This window comes from Sitophilus oryzae, unplaced genomic scaffold (genome assembly GCF_002938485.1).
Source record: "Sitophilus oryzae breed Bouriz unplaced genomic scaffold, Soryzae_2.0 scaffold_1639_pilon_pilon, whole genome shotgun sequence".
Lineage (NCBI taxonomy): Eukaryota > Metazoa > Arthropoda > Insecta > Coleoptera > Curculionidae > Sitophilus > Sitophilus oryzae.
Genome location: NW_022146324.1, coordinates 1 through 21,675, shown reverse-complemented (window position 1 = coordinate 21,675; position 21,675 = coordinate 1). Strand labels below are relative to the sequence as shown.

Genomic DNA, 21,675 nt, shown 5'->3' with positions numbered 1-21,675 from the left:
AATCATGTCCAGCACGAATCCGCAAAATACAGACAGACAAGTCGTAAAAGAGAGTCGTAGGAATTCGTTGCTACGGCTTGTTCGTTCTAAGAATCGTGAGAATTTATTCATTACTTACAATACGGTGCGTTCAATTGAATCGGTTTGGCTCGGATCCATAAATTATGAACGAACAAGTCGTAAAAAAAGTCGTAGGAATTGAATCGGATCACAATGCGACTCGTTCGTTCCTACGGCTCGTACGTTCAAGGAATCGTGACAGTTGATTCTTTGCTTACAACGCACAGTTTTGTTTAAAAAGTAATTTTGAGTTTTTGTACCCAAAAAGTATAATATAGCAATGATATAAATATAGATAAGTAATTATGAAAAACATGCTATTAGGGCATCAATAGACTAGAACAAAAGCCCTAACAAATTTTATGAATATATAATGTAAACGATGTGAGAGTTATTTACAAATATCTATTTATACTCTGATGCGCAAAATGTGTTGTATAGTTTGTTCAAAGAACGAATCGTAAGAGTCAATTCAATATGAGAAGTTGAATCGTGTGATTTGAAATTGAACCGTGTTTCACTAAAAAGAATCGTGATACATATCACTACTTGATAGTGATATGGCACTGATAGTCAACTGTGTTATCCAATTCGTTTTTATTTTTCTCGACGTAATAACTCGCACATTGTCCAGCTTTATCTATTAGACGAAGAAGCTCAGACTCAATTTTATCATTTCTATGCTTATTGTGACGTTGTTTTTATTCCGATAGATATAAAATCTATAATATTAGTAACCATTTATAATGAATATCTAAAATGTCAGCCTTATCTTATCATAACAATGCGTTTTATATACATGGTGGTCCGACCTGATAAAAATTAGTTAAAAAGTTCTAAAATGCTTAGTTTATGAGATATTAGAGTGTAGAAATTTCATTTTTATTTCAATTTTTGCAAATAATTTCTGAACTAACTGATAATTGGATGAAAATTGGTGTCTGGAAGTTTTTTCGTCTGGTCTGGATTGTAGAGGGCGCCACCTACAAATTTTTTAACCTGTTGGAAGAGTAATAACTTTTCGTCAAAACTTATATAAAACTACTGAGTAAAAATATATGCATTTGCGACGTTGTTTACGTATAAAAGGTCTCTTGGTAAAAAATCGCTAGGAGTAATGGCTCGAGATATTTGGAACCGAAATTATCAATACCTGTAGTCATTAACGCGATTAAACATGTTGAATCGTTAAGTTATTAGACTGAAATCATAAATTTGAAATGTTTTTTCTGCCAAAAGTTCAAACAAGAAACTGTTTTATCATCATTTTCGAAGAAAAATAAAAAAAAAAAAAAAAATGTTTTTATTGTCCATAATGACATGTATTGACTATTTCCATTCAAAATGTCTTGAGAACGTTGCTCGTAGCAATTTTTACCAATTTTTTTATTTTTTTACGTAAAATTACGGAAATTTATATTTCATTACATTTTATTATACATTTTTTCACTCATTAGTTTTATACACGTACGGACGAAAAGTTGTTTACGGAAACGGAAAAATCCGAAATAATGAAACTTCTACACCCTATCTCGAAATGACATTTTAGGACATATAATAATAGGAACTTTTTACTTATTTTATCTGCAGAATTTGCTACCAGAAGTTTTCAGCATACAATTCGGACCACCCTGTATATTCCAATCAAAGTTTTTCTCCAAGTGTTACAGCTACACCAAAATGCAGTCTTAATCCCTTCGAAGTTTGAATGCGCAGTATTTTAATAAAGGTCGTATTATCTTTGAGGATACAAACTAAAATATTTTTTTTTTATCAATTTCTTCGTTAATAAAGTCTAACTATAATATATTATCTCTATTAGATATTCCAAATAGTTAATCATGATTGCACGAACAATAAAGAATTCTTACCTAGATTCGATATTGTATTCAGGACTGCTGATGTCGTCAACCAGAGGATAATCTCCACACAATAAGTCGAAACAAAAGCCAGTTGGAGCATCGTAGTGATTATACAATACGCTGGTAAAAATGTCAGTTGGACTGCCTAAAAATATTTGAGAACAGATAATATTAATGATATTTTATTACGCTAGCAAAATATTCGAGAATAAATCGAAATTGAGTTCACACTGTTTGAATAATGCGAAAATGAAAAAAAAAACATTTTGATGCTACATTGTGCTGAGATATTTGGTCACAACATAGAATAAGTTTATGTTGAGATTCTCAAAACATATTGGATTTGATAAAAGTTTCTGCCTTTTAGTTACCAGCTAATATACATATGGTAGTCGAAAGAACTATGTTGTTTGATATACAACCAAAGGGTAAACTACAGTGTGACTCAGCCAATCGGTTAAATATTATTTTATGTTCATACATTAAACGCTTTAGTACAGAGAACATATAATCTGTAAGTTATGTTATCTGTGGCTGTAGTTGTTTTATATCTTAGAAACCTATAACTCAGTATTCTATTTTTATTTTCGATAAGATAATAAATAAGATATAGAGATATGCATAATTTTACCAATATATTTTTTTCGTCAATACAAATATTGATAAAATTTATATGTGTACAGTATGTATAGTGGACAACTTAAGAGTTCATTTCACTAGTCCGAAAAAAAGCAGCATAATAAGCGTTCGGCATTTAACGTTTTAAAACCATTAGGTATTTTTACACAGTGAAGAAGGAAATTAAAGATAAAGGATTATACTAAATCCGTTTTGTAACACATTTTTAGACAACTTTTTTTTTTTTATTAATGTTTATTATTAAGTAGTTTATAAAAATATTCCTTTTTATGTTTGACTAAATTTTCTCGAAAATAAAAAGACATAATTTTAAATTCCGTTACAAAATACGGAAATAGGATTGAAGTTTTATGATTACAGTGATATATAATTTATATGGTTTTGTAACAAATTGCTCGCTATTTTATGGCAAATGATGAAGCTCTGCAAACCTTTAATCAAAGCACGTGTGTTTGAATTTTGGGTGTGGCTTAACACGACAGGATCGGGCTAAGCCTTAGCCTTAGGCAGATTTCTAAACACACCTTCGGCCACACACCAGCTTTACCCGACCCTGAGAGCGACCCGAACAGTACAGCGTAATAGATTCTTAACAACGTCTCAATAATATTGTAAAAACCCAGGAAAATAATGGCTCAAAATCATAAAATATCGTAATTTTCGTAAAGTTCATCAAGTGTTCTTTGGAAAAACACTGAAATTACACACACACAATAATTATTAATTATTAAGTATCGCTAATTACAATAATTAGGAATCACCCTGATTCAATATAGTCATTTATTTTAACAACTACGACTGTGTTTTTTTGGATCTTGCCTGGCGGGCAATACTTTAGTTTTTTAAATAGTTTTGTTTTAGTGTAATTTGCTTTCCTTCAGTAAAATACAAACGAACCCATGACTTCTCTATTGATGAAAAGCTGCCGTACGTAAGGGACAATATAGCTTTTGAGATAATAATTTTTCTTAAGGGCTCGAACACACTGACGACCAGGTCACACCAGCCAGGCTGCTACCTCTAAAACCGTTAAATCAAATGATATAGCAGACACTAACGTCCTGGCCGTCCATTGGTCGTTGCGACCAGAATCTGCACTGGAAATATTATTATTTTCTGACACTTGTTGCCGGTTTTCTTCCAAATTAATAATTTTTCAGATGAAATCCTCAAATTCCTCATAATAATATTTTATTTTCTATAAGATATAGTGTTTTTAGTGTAGTTTTTGTGAATACGTGCAGAAAAATCCAAAGAAATAGTATACAGATTGGATCAAAGGTAAACTTAAATTTAATCCCTTTTTTATCAAGGGTCGATTCTAGTAAAACCTCAAAAACATTTTTATATGACATACCTACTCTATTTATGGTTGGTGTGATACCTGTTATTATACCTTTGAATTTCGATATTAAAAAATAAAAAATAATATTTAAGTTTTTCTACAACCACTTGTTTTTTTTTATTAAATCCGCTTTTTAGTTGTATTGTAGTCATGTACAAGGAGGACAACTGTATTTCAAATATTATATTTAATTTAACGTTTTTCAAACAGGGTTCATTAGACTATATTTCTACTAGGTACATTATTTTGAAAAAAAAATTAAGAAAGTAACTTAAACATTCATAAAAATATTATAATTACGGTTGTAGATTCTTCGTTATATTGTAAACATTGAAATAACTGGAAGCTAAACTTTCTACCTGCTTATATTTAGAGCCAGTGTCTGACTATCTTTTTTTACGATGGCCCTATATGTTTACTTCTGAAGTCGATAAGGGCGCCATATCAGTAGAAAAAAGAAACAGAATATCTCCCTTTTTGTCGGTCGCGCGTACACAATGCTTTTTGTTTGTTGTCTTCAACTTCGTTTTTTAGTTAACTCGGATATTTTAACATTTCTGAAACAATATTTTCTAATTGGTAAAACGTAAAAACTCTGTTAGAACTGGTCGTTCATCTGGCCGCAGTTAAAAACGCAATACATCCGGCCAGCTGACGGCCAGGTCGTTGCGACCTGGTCGTTAGTGAGTTCGAGCCCTAATAACTGAATCTGCTACACGTTCAATAACTTTCAAACGAGTCAATTAAATGAAAAATCATATCAGATATTTTTTGAAGATCGTTCAATTTCCTAAAAGAATATGTATCGATGTTTACGACAATCTAGAAAGACATTATGTCAAAACTTGAATTATAGTGAGATTGTTGTGCATCTTAACAAAGGTCTTCAAGTATACTTATTACAGGTTCTTGTACAATATGAGAGATCTTTCCTAGGTAGGGTTTCCATAAAGGCTTTTGGAAATTCCGTGCAAATGAACTTAGAAATCCGGACAAAATCCGGACGTCCGTCGCAAAAATGAAACTATAAATTTATTTATGAACTTTTATAGGAGCCCTGGGATCAACAAAATATAAACTAAAAAAAAACATTCACTTTCCAGGAGTGCACTAAAAGCAAAAAAATTTGAGCGCCAAATTATAGAAATAGGTACTTTCGAACTGACTGGAACGGTGAAACATAAACAACCGACAGTAATAAAGGATAAAAATGGTACTTTAATCATTGATATTAAACAACAGCTGCTTCGTTGGTCTGAATATATAAAAGACCTTTTTTACGATAATCGTCCGGACATGGTGCCCAGTTTCTCAGAAGCCACAGGTCCTACCACTTTGCGAGAAGAAGTATTACACGCAATTAAACAGATCAAGAGTGGTAAAGCGAATGGTCCTGATGAACTTCCAATCGAGCTTCTCAAACTTGTAGATGATGAAGCCATTGAAGTTTGTTATATACACTACGGACATTATACCAAAGGATTGGTTAATGTCTAGTTTTGTACCGTTGCCCAAGAAACCCAATGCCAAAGAATGTTCCGACCATCGAACAATTGCCCTGATGAGTCACACACTGAAAGTGTTTTTGAGAATTATTTATAATAGAATTTTTGCTAAGGTGGACTCAGAAATCAGTGATAACCAAGTAGGGTTTAGAAGAGACATGGGTACGAGAGAGGCTCTGTTTAGCATAAATGTGTTAGCACAGGTGTATTGATATGAATCAGGACCTGTATGTCTGTTTTATAGATTTTGAGAAGGCTTTCGATAAAGTTCAACATCATAGACTAATTGAAATACAGGCATGAATATCGATAGTCGATATATCAGGATAATAGCAAATCTTTATTGGGGGCAAACAGCGAAGGTTATAGTGGACGACCAACTTTCTGATAAAGTAAAGATTCTGAACGGCGTTCGTCAAGGATGTATACTTTCTCCGCTATTGTTTAATATATATAGCGAATCAATTTTTCGGGAGGCCTTGACTAGTAGAAAGGAGGGCATCACTATTAATGGGCAGGTCTTAAATAATATGCGGTTCGCGGACGATACTGTCCTTATAGCAGACAACGTGGAGGGTCTGCAAACACTACTACAAAGACTAAACAACATGTGTAGAGTCTACGGCCTGAAAATGAACCCTAAAAAACTAAATTTATGATCATCACTAAGAGAGAAGATGTCCAAGCCAATGTTTTAATAGATGATACACCCATGGAGAGAGTACAAAATATAAATATCTAGGCAGTTGGTTGACCGAAAACTTAGATCAATCAGCAGAAATAAAAGCTCGAACAGAAATAGCCAGAGCAGCCTTTGTAAAACTCAAAAATTGTTTCTGCAGTGGAGACATCAACTTAAAGCTTAGATTAAGAATACTAAGAGGTTACATATTTGCAACTCTACTCTATGGTTCAGAGGCTTGGACACTTAAAAGGCCGAAATGGAGAAGCTTGAGGCATTTGAAAGATGGTGTTATCGGCTGAGGATTGCATGGACTGACAAGGTTACAAATGTAGAACTGCGACGCAGAATTCAGAAGGATGAAGAAGTGATTAACACTTTAAAAAAGAAAACTTGAGTACTTTGGACACTTAATGAGAGGACCTAAATATGCCCTACTGCAGAACATAATAGAAGGAAAGATAAAGGGCAGAAGGAGCCAAGGAAGAAGAAGAACATCATGGCTCAAGAATTTGAGAGAATGGTTTGGAATGACTTCAAACCAGTTAATCAGAGCAGCCGTTAACAAAGTTAGAATTGCCATGATGATTTCCAACCTCCATTAGGAGATGGAACCCGAAGAAGAAGACTTTCGAACATGAGTTGGTTAAGTAGAGCTGTAGCATCGTAGAAACTAAAATATTCATCAAAGTAACTGAGAAATGAATTCAACTGTAACTGTAAAATATTTTGCAGTTTTGTTAAGTTAAATTGTTTTTGCGGTCAGGTATCCCGGACGCTTTTCCAAATCCGGGCCAGACAGTCCCGGACACTTTAAAAATCCGTACATGTCCGGGTAAATCCGGACGTATGGAAACCTAGGCTAACATTTGTCGTAACGTTCTGCGATTTAAAACCAAATAATTAAATCATTTTACTGTAAAGTAACATCTCTCAATATTTTTCTGTAATATTTATTTCCTTATGAAATATGTGTGATTTGAAGTGTTTAATGTTTTCTAAATTAAGTACGTACCTAGAATAAGTATTTATTAAAGCATATAACATACTCGATGTACCTGAATTATTTTTTAAATTTTTATGAGTTTTTTTCCTCTCAATTCAAGCAACTTAAGTGTGAACCATTTTTATCAGTTTAAAAACAAAACACTTAAATAATTTTTTTTATATTTTAAAATTCGAAATAAATATTTTTTCTGCGTATTCATTGTACTTAAATTTGATGATAATATTTGTCCATCTTTTTTTATTTCTTCTTTATCCAACGAGTACTAAAGTCAAGTTTATAACAAACCCAGCTGCTAAATGCGAATTGGGAATTTAAGTTTTAAACGTCATTTGATTCTCCAATAACAACTGTGAAATATTTGATTAATGTTGAATTCTATAATGCTTCATTCATAAACTCGCAATTTGGTGGAATAAATTAATTTAATTACACTTTATACTTTCTAGTTTATGATCATTCACAACGTTTAAAAAAGCACAATTAAAATTAATCGAATATCCTAACAGTTTGCGTTAGTCAGCTGTATCCATAGAGAAAAGCCAAATATTCAGCTTATAAACAATCAACTTTTGATTTCAACAACAATTTTCTTGACGGAAGATAATGAAAGGCCAAAATTACATTTCTCGCAAATTTTGAAGTATAATGAGTGGAAAAGTTTGATAATTTTTTCTACTACTGGAAAATTTCTACCACGAAATTTGACGTTCTGAATGCTACATTGGAAATTAAAGGAACAAACTTACGCTAATTAAAACCACTCAATTTATTCCACTAATTGCGAAGTTCGACGAAGAAGTTTCATTCAGATCCTTCAAATCGCTAACAATTCCATTATGCGAGGTTCTGAATGAAGCATAAAGCAGTTAAAATGTTTTAAATATATTTATTTACCCAATGAATTGCTTCCTCTCCATACCATCTCCATGGATTTATTTGCCAGTCTTACTTTTTGGTCCTCGAAATCTATTCTACCCAGAATGACGCCATCGTAGCCAAGTTGAGCGAAAATGGAAGCCATTTCGCTACTGTGACCGAAGGGATCAATTTGCCAGCCAATTTTTGGACGACCACATTCGCCAAAGCAGTCATTCAATTTCCTATAATGATCAAATTTATTGCAATATCTTAGGAATATTAAAAGTTACTAGCTCTAGCTAATAGACATAATAACTACAGCGTGTCCAGCAAAAGAATATATCACGGAGACAGTTGATTTATGTCATTAATAATGATACATACCAACTGTTATTATGACTCATTATAATTTAACTGTCATCTGTCGAATATATTCTTTTAGTGGACATACTATACGTACCTAATAATATGGAATGAATTAAATGTAATGTCAAGGTCAAGGTGTATTACTGGTTGCATAACTGTATTACTGCTACATAACCGCAACGTGCATTGAGGAACCTGGCGCATTCGCCAGAAAGTAAAAGAAATTCTACAGAATACTAGAATAGAATTTTCCGGAAGATCCACAGCTAATATAAAAGGGCGCGCTATCGGCTGTGGGGACAGTTGAAGTCTGAAGACAGTCTGAAGTTTGATTGGAAGATTCTTAGACCGAATCAGAGTATTTTTATGGTTGGTACAAGGGATCAATCGAAGAAAATGGAAGAAGTAAGCAAATTATTGGGCGATTTTATGGAGAATATGAGAAGAGAGAAGGCAGAAGAACAAGAAAGACTACGTAAAGAACGCCAAAAAGAACAAGAGAGGCTGCGAAAAGAAAAAGAAGAAGATCAAGAAAGACTCCGTAAAGAACGAGAAGAAGAGCGAGCCCGACTAGAAAAAGAGAAAGCAGAAGAACAAGACCGCTTACTGAAAATTCTAGAAAATCAAGACAAAATTTTCGAAGATTTGAAAATCCAACGACAAGACAAACAAGAAGAACAGGACCAGCTTGAGAAAATTTTCAAAGATTTGAAAGTTCAACGACAGCAAGACAAACAAGAAGAACAGGACCGGCTTCAGAAAATCTTAGAAAATCAGGAAATTCGACTTCAGAAAAGCTTCGGGGACATGGAAAAAAAGCAACAAGAAATGTTGGAAATGCGTTGCCAGGAACAGCAGAACCACTTCCAAGAAGCCGTAGATGGAGGAACGCCTTCAGCAGAAAATGGAAAAATTAGAGATGGACCTACAGAAGACCAAGGTACAAGTAAGGACACCTGGCATTCATGGAACTGCGAACCTCAAGGCCCCGATCTACGATGGACAGAACACCTGGACGATGTACCACCGCCAGTTTGAAGCAGCCGCCGCGGCCGCTGCCAACGGATGGTCCGACTAGGAGAAAGCAGCGGCACTTGTCATCGCGCTGCGTGGCCCTGCCCTGGAACTGCTGCAAACTATTCCTGCAGCTTAACAGCAGGAGTACGAAACCTTGGTTGCTGAATTGGACCGAAGATATGGCGACCGATATCGACGTCAACTTTACCAGGCCCAGATCAAGACACGCATGCAGAGGTCCCGAGAGAGTCTGCAGGAATTTGAAGCAGACTTACGTCGGCTGGTACACCTAGCATATCCAGAAGCACCGGAAGGGTTTAGGGAGGAACTCGCTGCCCAGTGTTTTATCAGCGGACTGAGGGACAACGAATTACAGAGGGCGTTGCAAATATCCCGTTTTTCTACCAGCAGCGAAGTACTCGTCAGGGCGCTGGAAATTGAAGCTGCTTTTAGCGCCATCCCTAGACCGAAGAGAAGATCGGTAACGGTCGAGGAACAGCCCGAAAGTACTCATAGAGGTATGGAGGAGATGTATCAGAAATTCGATAAACTATGTGAGTTACTAATGAACAAGGTAGCCAGCAACACCCGAAGATTCCAGGATATTAGGTGCTATGGATGTGGCAGGAATGGCCACATCAAACGGGATTGTCGCATCCAAATGCGATCCCATTCACCATCCAGAGAAAATAGGCACATCGGAAGATCCCAGGATATAAGTTGCTATAGATGTGGCAGGAAAGGCCACATCAAACGGGATTGCCGCGTCCAAATGCGATTCCGTTTACCATCCAGAGAACATAAGCACCAGGAAATCAATACTAATGAGCGAGTATTGGCTGAAGAAAAGAGAGGCCCTAGGATGTTTTCCATTAGGAGTCTAGGAAAAACCGCTGACAGTTTGGTGATCAACGGGAAGATCAATGGTAGAAGAATTCGAATGACTGTGAACAAAGCCGCTATGGTATCGTAGATGCGGACTAACTCAGTGCAAGGATTAAAAATGATGCCTCTTAGAAGAAGAGTGTATTTACGTACAGTTACGGGGGAAATGGCCGTTGTACGGGGAGAGGCTTTCATGGAACTGGAGTTAGGGAATTTGAAGTTTCGGCATAGCGTTTTAGTGGCAGACATTGAAGATGATTTTATCATGGATATGGATGTGATCAGTCAACATAGTTTTCGTTCGATCACCATAGAAACATCCTGAAAATCGGAAATGAGGAATTTTCTGTATCTAAAGAGAAGAGACCAGGAAATATGGAAGCAAGATCAGCGGAAATTGTGATGATACCTGGTGATGCCAAGAAGACTGTGTTCGGGAAAATGGAGAAAACCCCTGAGTGCCGTGTAGGACGGTACAAATTATCGACAACGAGCCAGATCGACGACGAGCTACCTTGGGCAAGAAAATGAAACATCGCGAAAGCACTATCAGAGTAAGGAATTTTAAACTGAGAACTGACGAACAATGGACGATGATACAGTTGAGGAAAGATCAAATGGAAGATCCAGACATCGGAGCAATACTACGACTCAAGGAAGATAACGGCGAGAAACCACCGTGGCAGGATATTGCGGACAGAGGGCTGGTTTTCAAAGCTCTCTGGGCTCAGTGGAATTCACTGGTTATTGAGAATGGATTGTTAAAGCGCACGTGGGAAAGTGCGGATGGCAAGACAGTAACAACTTAGTTACTGATACCAAGGAAGAAAGTCACCCAGGTATTGGAAGAAATTCATGGTGGTAAAACTGCAGCCCATCTTGGAGTAAACAAGACCTTGAGCAAGCTGAGAGACCGTTTTTACTGGGTGGATTATTGCGAAGATGTCAAGAAATGGTGTCAACGTTGTAAGATTTGCGCAGCTAGACAAGGACCAAATACTCGATCTGGGGAAGAAATGGAACAGGGTAGCGTTGGACAGTCGTTCGAAAGAATCGCTAGGAAGGAAGATTATTGGACATTCATAAGGCCGTTAGAAGTAAGATTGCGCTAGCCAGTGACCGGATGAGAGCTCGTTACGACCTCAGAGCTAATTCTACGGGATTTCAACAGGATGATATGGTATACCCACAGCGCAAGAAAGGAAGGTCTCCAACGTTAACTACAGCATGGGATGGTCCTTATACAGTCATCAAGAGGGTAAATGATGTTGTGTACCGGATTCAACGCAGCCCTAGAGGTAAGATGAAAGTAGTACATCTGGATCGATTGAAGAGATACCGGACAGGAAACCTTGATCGGGACGATCAAATTTGAGAAGGGGGCAATGTCAAGGTCAAGGTGTATTACTGGTTGCATAACTGTATTACTGCTACATAACCGCAACGTGCATTGAGGAACCTGACGCATTCGCCAGAAAGTAAAAGAAATTCTACAGAATACTAGAATAGAATTTTCCGGAAGATCCCCAGCTATATAAAAGGGCGCGCTATCGGCTGTGGGGACAGTTGAAGTCTGAAGACAGTCTGAAGTTTGATAATACCGCGTTTTAAATTGTGAATTAATTGGCGAAGGTGCCAGTATCGTTAGAGTAATAGTAGTTGCATAAATTGTGTTGTAAATAGTATAAGTTGTGTGTACAGAGTGAGACAAATAAAATAGTTAAGTATTTTATCGTGAGTTTAAATTAGTGGACCCACGGAATCCGTAACAGTAATATTCAATATTCAGTCTACGAGAGTGTTGTTTGTTATTTAGATTCTCCTTATGATAAAACAGAAACAAAAAAATCCTTTTTTTGTACTTGTATACAGGGTCCGGCAATAGTGCGTCGGGCATCTCTCTAGCTTCTAGAATAAAAAAATTGAGAATTTTGTTTAAGTGCAAACCTAAAGTATGTACGAGGATGTATTTCAGGAAAATATTTTAACTTTTATAGGGTGACTCGGTGAAAAGTGTAAGTGGATCGGGACGACTTTCTTAATTGGAACACCCTCTATATTATTGCATTTTTGGCTTCACTTCAGATCACTTTACATAATCCTAAGATAAATGAGTAAATATATTTCGATAATTTCAGAGATATTATTAAATAAATAAAAAATATATATTTTGTAACCTTCTTTAAAAAAATTATTACAAATACAAGAACCTGTCATGAAATCAAAATATATTAGGTATTTACTTTAGTTGGTCTATACTTACTTTGATATTAATATCGTAATCGTAAATCATACAGGGTGTTCAAAATTCTACGCCAAGCTTTCTAAAATGTAAAATATATTTTCTCTATTTTTTTGAATTGGACACATTGTATATAATTTTTTTTATTAGATGGAGAGTTAAAAAATGAACATTTTTTGTAGTTTAAGTATTTCAAAGTTATTAATGGTTTCGCAGATACACGCAGTATTATTTCATATGGCTCTTTCCACGGTAAAATACGAGAGAAAAATCATTAGGTGGTTTTGATAAAAATTTACTGTAGAAAATGCCATATAAAATATAAAACCGCTAATATTTGCGAAACCTTTAAAAATGTTGTAATACTCTAAATACAAAAAATATTCATTTTTTAATTCCCCATCTATTGAAAAAAATAATATACCTACAGGGTTGTTCCCTTTAAAAAAAACGAAAAAAAAAATATATTTCATATTTTAGAAAGTTTGGCGTGGAATTTTGAACATCCTGTATGATTTACGATTACCATATTGATAGTAGAATAAATATAGACCATCTAAAGTAAATACCTATTATAGTTTTGATTTCAGGACAGGTTCTTGTATTTTTAATATTTTTTTTAAGAAAGGCTGAAAAATATATTTTTTTTTATTAATATCTCTGAAACTGTCAAAATATATTTATTTATATCTTAGGATTATGTAAAGTGATTTTGAAAGGAAGCCAAAAATACAATAATATACAGGGTGTTCGATAAAAAAAATCATCCAGATCCACTCACGCATATTTTTGAGCGATCCTATAAAAGTTAAAATATTTTTCTGAAATACATCCTCGTATATACTTTGGGTTTGCACTTAAACAAAATGTTCAAGTTAGGTTAGGTTAGGTTATTATACCAGGAGCTGCAGACGCCCGACGCACTTTTGCCGGACCTTGTATAGATGTCTTTAATGTGTAATTTAAAAAAAAATGTAATTAAATTAATAAGTAATTTTTCTATCGATAATATTATATTATTTATTATTTTTTAGACACTGAGATTAACTACTTTGTCTATATTTATAATAAAGACTAATAAGAGGTTTAGTTTTCAGCCAAGCACATCTGCACGCGATTTGTAGGTAGTACTTATAATATTTCCTGTATCTATATATCAAAACAGTTTTATATCTAACCAAATTAATGTTAAATGTATTATAATATGTAATAAATATGTGTAATAAATGTATAATATATTTAAATATCCTTAAAATGATTTTTTTTTAAATTGGTTATTCTTTATTCTACTATGTTTTACATAGAAAAATTAAATTGTTACTATCTCTGAAACTTGTTTATTTTTAATTCAGGTAATGATGTAAACTTAAAAAATATATTCAAAATTTAATATTTTACATATTTTTTTTAGTTGTTTCGCTTGTAATAAACTTGTTATTGATTTGTATAATTTTAACTTTCAAGTAGTATAAACTTGATGAGAACTTTGGGTTGATATATAAATCTTTCAAGAGATATATGTATGTATAATCTTAAGTACCATTTAAATCTATCTATAAATAGCAGTGAAAAGCTTAAATATGTATTATATTCTCTTGGAATTATAGAAAAGTTGATTTATTATTCGTTAAATATTTAGTAAACCATTTTTTTATATAAAAGTTTAATATTTATTTTATCTTAAAACAAAATATAAGATTATATTGTTTTAGCTGTAATAAATAATTTAATTTCAATGATTTTTTGTATTCAACCTTGCAAATATACATAGTTAAATGTAACTGTTAATATGAATATGTAAATGTACCTATAAAAAATAGAATCATGAACTTTGAGACTCAATTTAACTCATTATTCTGTGAAATGGAAAAACTCGATTACAGATTACAGACACACTGGAATTTTAAATCTCCTGAAAAGCATTGAAAAATAATTGCTATTTAAATATCTAATAAAAGTAATTTAGACTACAGAGAAGTGTGATTAAAAGTTGCAGTTGTTACTGTATAGATACACATAATATTTAAAATTGTACTTTTTAAAAATTAGTGATTTATGGTATACACTTTGTTCAAGGAGAGGATATGGAGAGGATTTAAAAATGACAGTTGTCTGACACTTTATTAATTCAAAATTTGATTATTTTTTAGCCGTAATTTTGGTTATTTATTGGGTAAAACTATAATATGTGCAAAATTTAGGAGGTAATTTCTTTTTTAAAAATATGGGAAATTTTATAAGGGCATTTTCAATTTTTCGATTTAGCGGCAAGGTTAATAAATCTCCAAACGTCATTTCGCTAAAGGTGCGTCCAGACCTGACGAGACGAGAGCGAGACGAGAGCGAAGCAAGAGCGAGACAAGAGCAAGACTAGAGAGGGACGAGAGCGAGACATCTTCTATCCATTTTTTGAGGCAAGCCTGCCACGAGACAAGCGAGTTGGATCATAGGGTGAGGAACCCAAACACATATTAAATTGTAATTAAATATAACAAACGATGGTCAAATAATAGCGCATACAGTAATAAATTTTTATATTTTTAACATGGTATTTGGTACGTCCTATTTTATTCATCGTCGGTTTTTTCCCTTTTGGTTGTTTTCCCCTTTAACCCTTCATTTGTTTCTAGACAAAACTTTTTTGTCTTTTACAAAATACGTTTTTAGAACAAAATGTTAAATTGAAAAGTTATAGGGAAGATTAAGAAACATTTTTAAAATTACTGTAGAGCATACAGGGTACTTCAAAAAAGTGTAGCGGATATAACATATATTTTTTAATGAGAATACCTTATTTTTTATTTTATAATTAAATTCTATGTATGTACAGTTCGGTAACTTTTTTTGCATGTAATATTATACAGGGTGAGTTTCCTACAATGTTCTCTATGGGTATCTCGGAAATTACTGGAGATAGAGAGTCGGTTAAATGGGGAAAGAATTGCAGTTTTCTGGGGTCATAAATATGCGCCTTTCAGATTTTTGAAAAAGTTCATGGTTTACTAGATATTTCGAAAAAAACAAATTTCGGCTATTTTAAAAATTGTCCGTAATTCCATTATAAGCTATTTTAGACAAAAAATTTTCAGAAAAAAGTTGTAGATAATCACATCCTTAATGAGACTGTGTCCTCCGTTTTTTTTTCTAAAGCCTGTCATTTTTGACATATGACACAAACATAGTTTTTTTTAAATGGAAACCATAGTTGGCCATGACTTCATAAAAAGCGCCATTTTTTAAGCTTTTTAGTGATGTAAGCTATAATATCTTTTCTTCAAAAAATTACTGAGTTATAGCCAATCATTTTTAAACAATTTCACTTAGTTAGCCATGAAACAAGTTCAATCGCCGTTGCTCTCAGAAATGTGAAGCTGTCACATCCAAACTTTGTAAATTAAAATAAACAAAAATTGTAAATATGAATTTTTCAAATGAAGAAAAGCGTGTAGATACTCGCGTATCAATAGAGTGGTTCCAACATGACTTTCATTATGACACACCACCTCCCACCCCCCCATAATGAAAAAAAAATGTTAAAAATTATTTATATCATAATTATACAAACGCAGGGATAGGAAGAGGTGGACTAATTGTATGGGCCTCCCCGATGACCTGACCTATCCATTTTAGATTTTTTATGCGGTATAGTTAACAATAATGTTTACAAAAGAACTTATGAATTAAGAGAGGCCCTCGAAGTGGTGGTATGAGAAAAGTTTAATTAAATGGACCGGTCCTTCTGTGAGAATAGGTAGTAATTCAGTTTTAAAAAGATGCAACTCAAAATAATGGCGGATTTTTTGAACATTTTCTAAAATAACTTAAAGTGTATGTGTTATATTATTTTTTTAAGTTTTAGTTTGTGTAATGTAAATTGTAAAGAACCGTTTAGTAATATATTCTCACTTTTTATAAGTTATAAATTATAACAGAATAAGAATAAAATGCAATCTAAGTGAAATTAGTCAAGAAAGATAAAAATTGGCTATAACTAAATTTAACTTTTCTAACATGTCTTAAAAACCGTTCTCTAAAAAACGTAACATTCACCGGTCAACGTATCTTCGAAAATAAATGTATGGTCAAGAAAAGTTGAAGCAATAATCGTACACGCTTTTCTTCATTTGAAAAATTCATATTTACAATTTTTGTTTATTTTAATTTACAAAGTTTGGATGTGACAGCTTCACATTTATGAGAGCAAAGACGATTAAACTTGTTTCCATGGCTAACTAAGTGAAATTGTTTAAAAATGATGAGAATTGGCTATAACTCAGTAATTTTTCGAAGAAAACATATATTATATCTTATATCGCTGAAAAGCTTAAAAAATGGCGCTTTTTATGAAGTCATGACCAACTATGGTTTCCATTTAAGAAAAAACATATGTTTTTGTCATATGTCAAAAATGACAGGCTTTAGAAAAAAAAACGGAGGACACAGTCTCATTAATCTGATTAATCTAATTTTATCTGAAAACTTTTTGTCTAAAATAGCTTATAATGGAATTAGGGACAATTTTTAAAATAGCCGAAATTTGTTTTTTTCGAAATATCTAGTAAGCCATGAACTTTTTTAAAAATGAGAAAGGCGCATATTTATGACCCCACAAAACTGCAATTCTTTCCCCATTTAACCGACTCTCTGTCTCCAGTAGTTTCCGAGATACCCATAGAGAACATCGTAGGAAACTCACCCTGTATATCTAAAATTAATAGATTTTGTAATAATTCAATTTGTTTAAAGAAATGTTAGATTTCGATAGGTACGGTAAAATTACCGAATATTTAATTAAATAATATAATTAATCTTAGTAGATACTATCAGTGACGCAAAATTTGTAAATTCTATCAGAAAAAAATGATAATAGATACGGTGTACCATTTACCATTTAAAAATTTGAGATTATTTAACTTTAAATAGTCGAAATTTATAAATCAGAGCTAATATCTCGCAGCCGAGCGAGCCTACCAAAAACGGACTGTGCCGCGAGAATTCTTTGATCGGCCGTCGCAAAACCGACAGTGGACGGATAGCAATGAGGCTCCGTAGCCGTGGGTTGTCTCGCGAGGCTCTTGCGAGACCCGTCCACACTTAGCGAATTTGGAATGTATCGCGCTCGTCTCGTCAGATCTGGACGCACCTTAAGAGATAGGAGGCAATGAAAAAGCAAACGATCTAGCTAAAAAAGGAGCGAACACTCCACTAACTGGACCAGAACCGTTCTGCTTCCCAGATGGAAACATACTTAAAGCAGAACTCAAGAACCTGGAAGACTCAATTCATAACCTGGAATGGAAATTCTTCAAAGGTCTAAGACACTCGAAGAAAGACTTACGACCGAGAAAAATCAAAGATTATCCTTGATTGAAGTAAGCACAATCTTCGGATTATCACGGAGTTTTTAACAAGACACTGTCTCCTCTGTGAACACTTCAGTAGATTGAAGCTAAGAAACAACGGCGTATGAAGATTCTGTAGGGAAAATAAAGAAACAGCAGAACTCCTCATCACTGAGTGTACCGAACAACAACCATTCGTATCATAAACTTTGGTACGAATGATATCGGAGATGGAGAACTAACCCCTGTAAAACGTTTCAGATACTGGCTTTTGTCAAAGCCCTGAAACTGTAGCCCTGACAACGGACAACAATAGATCTATAAGATCGCGGTACGTAACTTACCCCCTCCCATACAATCTACAATTATTTACCTTAGTCCCCATGTCATCTGATCCACTATAGATTGGTAATTGGTTACCGCCTCGTCGTTCATAGACCAACCACCCCCTATGAATTCTATCTGTCCATTATTAACCAACTCCTTCAGTATATTTCTCTCTCGTTCTTCTTGTTCTTGCCACCATTTCCAGAAAAAGGCGGTTTCAACATAAATGAATCTAGAAATATTACTTGCTTAAATTTTGAAAAAACTTCAGTAATTTTTATACAGGATGTCCAGAAGTAAGTGCAAGTATTTTAAAGGGTGGTAGATCTCGATAAAAGAAACATATTTTCTCTTCATCGTTTTTCAAATAAGTCCAAAATAACGGAGTTATTTTACTTTGAAAATTTCCAAAAAAAATGATATTTTGCTAAAATGTTGAGAACCACTGGATCTTTACTGGATTTTCTTTCTTGTAAATTTAATCTAATACCTATGTTGTCATATTATCAAGAAATTATGGTTTTTAACTAAAAACTAAAAAATTTCCAAAACATTTTTCAAAAAATCTCGAATTTTCAAAAGTTTTTTTTTTCGCAAAAAAACCTCATAAGATTTTCTGGGGTTGAACTATACTACCAGTTAAAATACTTGCACTAATTTCTGGAACACCCTGTATAGCAATTAACACATTAAAACTACTTATTTGATCTTTCACCTGCCTATTTAAAAAATTGATAAGTAAATATAGTATGATAATTATTTTTATTCAAACACACAATTCTTTTGTGTCGTTTATCGAATTTATAGTTGGTCTACTGAATAAACCTGTATGTCCCCGGATTGTCTTTTATAAGAGCTCGAACACACTGACGACCAGGTCGCACCGGCCAGGCCGCAGCTACCTCTAAAACCATTAAATCAAATGAAATAGCGCACTAACGTCCTGGCCGTCCGTTTGTCGTTGCGACCAGAAGACTGCACGGAAATATTATTATTTTCTGCTGCTTGTTGCCGGTTTTCTTCCAAATTAATATTTTTTCAGATGAAATCCCTCAAATTCAACGCACAATATTTTATTTTCTATAAGATATAGTGTTTTAGTGTAGTTTTTGCACACGTGCAGAAAATCCAAAGAAATAGTATACAGACTGGATCAAAGGCAAACTTAAATCTAATCCCTTTTTTTTATCAAGGGTCGATTCTAGTAAAGACTCAAAACATTTTTATATGACATACCTCCTCTATTTATGGTTGGTATGATACCTGTTATTATACCTTTGAGTTTCGATGTTTTTCTACAACCACTTGTTTTTTTTATTAAATTAGTTTTTAGTTGTATTGTAGTCATGTACAAGGAGGACAACTGTATTTTAAATATTATATTTAATTTAACGTTTTTCAAACAGGTTTCATTAGACTATATTTCTACTAGGTACATTATTTTGAAAAAAAAATTAAGAAAGTAACTTAAACATTCATAAAAATAGAAGTAATTACTGTTGTAGATTCTTCGTTATATTGTAAACATTGAAATAACTGGAAGCTAAACTTTCTACCTGCTTATATTTAGAGCTAGTGTCTGACGATCTTTTTTTACGATGGCCCTAATATGTTTACTTCTAAAGTCGATAAGGGCGCCATATCAGTAGAAAAAAGAAACAGAATATCTCCCTTTTTGTCGGTCGCGCGTACACAATGCTTTTTGTTTCTTGTGAATAGCAACTTCGCTTTTTAGTTAACTCGGATATTTTAACATTTCTGAAACAATATTTTCTAATTGGTAAAACGTAAAAACTCGTTAGATTTGACAACTCTGTTGAAACTGGTCGTTCGCCGCAGCTAAAAACGCAATACATCCGGCCAGCCGACGACCAGGTCGTTGCGACCTGGTCGTCAGTGAGTTCGAGCCCTAAGAGGAAAAGCCTTTTTTAGTATTGGCATTTTGAGAAAAATGCTTTCTTCATAAAAATATTTTGCTTGTTCTAAATTGGTTATCACGTTTATACTTTTTTAGAAAAAAGTATAAAGAAAGTTAGAGAATTTTTTTTTAGAAAAAATTAAGAAAAACATGGTGAAATTTTTATTATTCAGAAACGCCTTTTAATTCTTAGGACTTCCCGGTGAAAAAAATTCCACCATATTTTCATGTTTTTATTAATTCTCTCTAAAACGGTCTGGAAATTTGGAAAAGTATAAACGGGATTAACCATTTTAAAACAAGCAAAAATGTTTATGAAGAATGTCTTTTTCTCAAAATGTCAACAATAAAAAAGTTTTTCCTCTAGTAAAGACAATTCGGGAGCATACTGTATATAAATTATCGTATGATCGAAAAAATTGCGTTAAGTCACTTTAGAACTGGGGATCGATAACATTTACGAAATAAATTTACATAAATGTCATCGACTGCCATTTCTAAGTTAAATTGACAGCACTTTCTTTTCGATAATTTGGTATATTATTTGTTTGTAATATATATACTTTAACAGAATTTTTTAGCAAAGCAATAAATTTTGTCTATTGCTTTTTTATATTGTATTTTACTTTTGAAAGAACCATTTAATATAATACCACAGATAACACATGTGTTATCTGTGATAATACCGTGCGAAAAAATCTGTGATAAATATCTGCGAAACCTTAAAAATTTGAAAAAAACTACAGTGTTTTTAAATTCTACATCTAAAGAAATTGTTATTTTAGGAGTGTTCCATTTAAAAAGTCAACAAAATTAATTTTATATTTTAATAATTTGACATTAAATTTTTCACTCCCTGTACAATTTACGATTACCAAATTAATAATAAAGTAAGTACAGTCATTAGTGTAGTAAAAATCTATTATGATATGGTTTTGGTTTCGAGTATTAATTTGTATTTTTTCTCCAGTGATAACCCATATGCACGTCACTGGTGTATACATATTATGCCGACACTTTTTTTAGCTTTAATATATGTCGCTTTTATACCTAGTAATTTTTACCCCCAAAATTTAATTCGAAACGCTAAAAGGACTTGGTTGAACTTGGAAGAAAATTATAATAAATCGAAAAAAATATTAAGATTTTAACACCCTGTAGCTACGAAAGAAATTAGAATCGGACATATGTTGATATGAAAAATAAATCTTATTTTTACGTGTGGAATATCTCCACGAGAGATGGCACATGTTTTATGAAACACCCTGTATATGTATAGTTATTATATTTAAAAAATATATTACTTTCTATCTGGCCTTTTCTGGACAGACTTCAGCACACTATCGTAAATAAACTGAACTCCTGCTGTGTAGACATCAGATTTAGCTGAAAAATAGCGTTTCTAATATTTACATTCAAACATATTGTAGTCCTAATCTCTTACTTCCGTAATAAAACTGGTCTACTGTTTTGACCCATCCTACGTCATCGTGACTATGAGGCACCAAATGAACATTCACATATCCCTCCTTAATTGGAACACATGACTGAATCCCAACAAAAATTGACTTAATTTTTTAAATTTATTTCTAAATCGTTACTTACACTGTAGCCGCAT

At 33.4% G+C, this 21,675-nt stretch overlaps 1 pseudogene; it reads right to left on the bottom strand.

Annotated features, from left to right (window-relative positions):
• LOC115880651 overlaps window positions 1-21,671 on the bottom strand; it is a 44,515-nt pseudogene extending 22,844 nt beyond the window's left edge.
• Window positions 21,672-21,675: the final 4 nt, after the last annotated feature.